The sequence below is a fragment of the Urocitellus parryii genome, chromosome 7, assembly GCF_045843805.1.
Source record: "Urocitellus parryii isolate mUroPar1 chromosome 7, mUroPar1.hap1, whole genome shotgun sequence".
NCBI classification, from domain to species: Eukaryota; Metazoa; Chordata; class Mammalia; order Rodentia; family Sciuridae; genus Urocitellus; species Urocitellus parryii.
The window spans coordinates 120,273,213-120,275,795 of NC_135537.1; positions in this window are offsets into that span (position 1 = coordinate 120,273,213).

Sequence of the window (2,583 nt, forward strand, 5' to 3'; positions counted from 1 at the left end):
GAATGTGTATTCTTTGCTTTCCCAGGTAAAGGACTTGGCCCATAATAAATATATATATATATATATATATTTTTTTTTTTTTAAATCAAATTAAACAGCTGTTTGGCTCACATGCTCCAGGGGACCCAGGCTCAGATTTCTAAGGGGAAGCCCTCCCTCAGGCTCAGGGTGGAGTGGGTGGAGGCCAGCCCTCTGACTGCTGGGTTCTCAGACTGAAACCTCAGCTGACACCGAGGCGGAAAGAGGCGCCTGAGAACTTCCTGCCTCCCCCTGGGTCTGGGGCAGGCGGAAGGCAGGGAGGGGCTAGAAGAGAGGTGGCGGAGTCCTGGGATGGGCCAGGGGCCTGAGGCCTCCAGAGCCGGCCATTCATTGGCTTGTCCTCTTCTCTTCTTTCCCTTCAACTATGATTTTTAAAAGTACATCTCACTTTTTTTTTTTTTTTTAAGTGATGGGGAGGGACCCAGGGTCTCATGCATGCCCGGCCAGATCTCTACCCTGAGTTACATCACCAGCCCAAACCTTGTATTTTGGGATAACTATTTTACATACATCTCAAATTTTTTAAAAAAATATTTATTTTTTAGTTATAGGTGGACACAATATCTTTATTTTACTTTCTGTGGTGCTGAGGTGGGAACCAGTGCCCTATGCACACCAGGCAAGCGCTCTACCTCTGAGCCCCAACCCCAGCCCACATCTCAACTTTTTATATAGAAAAAAAAATTCAAACCTTCAGAAAAAGCTATGAAATGGTACAAAACCACCCATCCACCCTTCAACGGCAGTCCCTGATTCATATTTGATTGAGTTCATGTTTTTTAGCTTATTTTCCATCCATCTCTACATTGACAAGTAAATATAGATATGTACAAATGCTCTGTCTACTAGAAAATATGTATTGAAAAACTCATTTCAGGGCTGAGGTTGTAGCTCAGCGGTAGAGCGCTCGCCTCGCATGTGTGGGACCCTGGGTTCTATCCTCAGCACCGCATAATAATAAATAAATAAAGGTATTATGTCCAACTACAACTAAAAAGAATAAATATTTAAAAAAGAAAGAAAAGAAAGAAAAACTCATTTCAGGGCCTAGGGGTGTAGCTCTGTGGTAATATGCATGGAGCCCTGGTTTCAATCCCCAGCACTGAAAAAAAAAAAAAAAAAAAAGGAATATAGTCAGAAAGTCAGGATGTGTTCATGTCAGTTGAAGGAATCCCATTGGCCAAATCAGGGACAATTTGACCATTAAAATAAATAATAGGGCTGGGGATTATAGCTCAGCTGGTAGAGTGCTTGCATGCACAAGGCCCTGGGTTCACAAAATAATAATAATAATAATAATAATAATAATAAATAATAATATATAATCAGTTGATGAAAACATGAAGCCCTAAATCCATGTCAATATTTGTGAAGGAAGAAAGAAATTTCTCTTTTTTTTTGTACTGGGGATTTAATCCAGGGGTGCTTTACCACTGAGCCACAACCTCTGCCCTTTTTATTTTTTATTTTGAGACAAGATCTCACTAAGTTACTGAGTTTGGCTTTGAACATGTGATCCTCCCGTCTCAGCCTCTGGAGTTGCTGGGGTTACAGGCTGGCACCATCATGCCCACCTAGTCTTTCTGCAGCGCTGGGAATTGAACCACCACCGATGGACATTCCCAGACCTTTTTTTTAAAAAAAAAAAAAAAACCCAAAACAGGGCATCACTAAATTGCCTAGGCTTGCCTCAAATTTACAATCCTCCTGCCTCAGACCCCAAGCTGCTGGAATTACAGGCATGTGCCACTGAACTCAGTTTATTTGCACTTCTTTTTGACCTTACAAAGCACAGATACATAGCACAGAGAGTGCCCAGAGTTTAAAGCAGAAGAGGTTCCTTCTGAGTTGTTGTTGCTTATTTAAAATATTTTTTTTAGTTGTTGATGGGCCTTTATTTTGCTCATTTATGCCGTGCTGAGAATCGAGCCCACACAGGCTAGGCAATCGCTCTACCACTGAGCCACCCACCACCCCAGCTTCTGAGTTGGGTTTTAATGGAGGAATAGGAGGAGTCCTCTGGGAACAGAGGAGAGGAACAGCAGGCAGGCGGGTGGCGTGTGCAGAAGCCTGGAGAATGGAATAAAAGTGTGGTGGTGTCACCTACTGTGGCCGGAGCCCAGGGGCCAAAGGATGAGTGAGAAAGCTACGTGTGATTGTGATTCACAGGTGGCTTGCATGTCAGATAAGGAGATTGACCTTGATGTGGCAGGTGCCAGAGAAACATGGGGGACTAAGTTTTTAGAAAACGGGAGGTGACAAGACACAGTGCAAGATGGATCTGTGGGATTTGTCCTGTTTGATCATGTGTGACGTGGGTACAAAGGTACCCCATTTCCAGGCTGCAGGGGGATTTTCCTCCAGGGCTGCTCCTGGCCACTGGGGGTTGGAGGCAGCGACTGGGTGGCTCACACGTCCTCCCTGCTCGGTGACATGTCTCTGCTTCCTGTTTCTCCCCCATCAAGGGCAGTTTCGGTCTCAACTTCAAAGAACAAACACACACTCAAAACAAAGGAAGACAGTCCTTGACTGCAGAGGAAGCAG